The sequence below is a fragment of the Bison bison genome, unplaced genomic scaffold (assembly GCF_000754665.1).
Source record: "Bison bison bison isolate TAMUID 2011002044 unplaced genomic scaffold, Bison_UMD1.0 scf7180017864375, whole genome shotgun sequence".
Lineage (NCBI taxonomy): Eukaryota > Metazoa > Chordata > Mammalia > Artiodactyla > Bovidae > Bison > Bison bison.
This window is the reverse complement of record NW_011494947.1, coordinates 6,264,269-6,264,506: the sequence shown is the minus strand read 5'-3', so window position 1 is coordinate 6,264,506 and position 238 is coordinate 6,264,269. Positions and strand designations below refer to the sequence as shown.

The 238-nt window shown below is 29.0% G+C and overlaps 1 pseudogene; it reads right to left on the bottom strand.

Moving 5' to 3' along the window:
* LOC105000905 overlaps positions 1 to 238 on the bottom strand; it is a 3,506-nt pseudogene that overhangs the window by 795 nt on the left and 2,473 nt on the right.

The window sequence follows — 238 nt, the reverse complement described above, 5'->3', positions numbered from 1 at the left end:
TTTTTTTTTTTTTCTTTTTAGGGATGGGAGGGGGCAAAATTGAGAGGATTAGTGTAAAGAAAAGCCATCTTTTCAATGTAGTCTTTACAAAAATGACATAAAACCTTCTCTGTATTTGAGCATATAAACCTCAGATAGGAGAATTCTAACCATTACAAAGTTAAATCTAAAACATTCAAGCATGACAGCATAAAAATATTCAAAAAACTTGATTTGGGTTACTATATAATTCCATAAA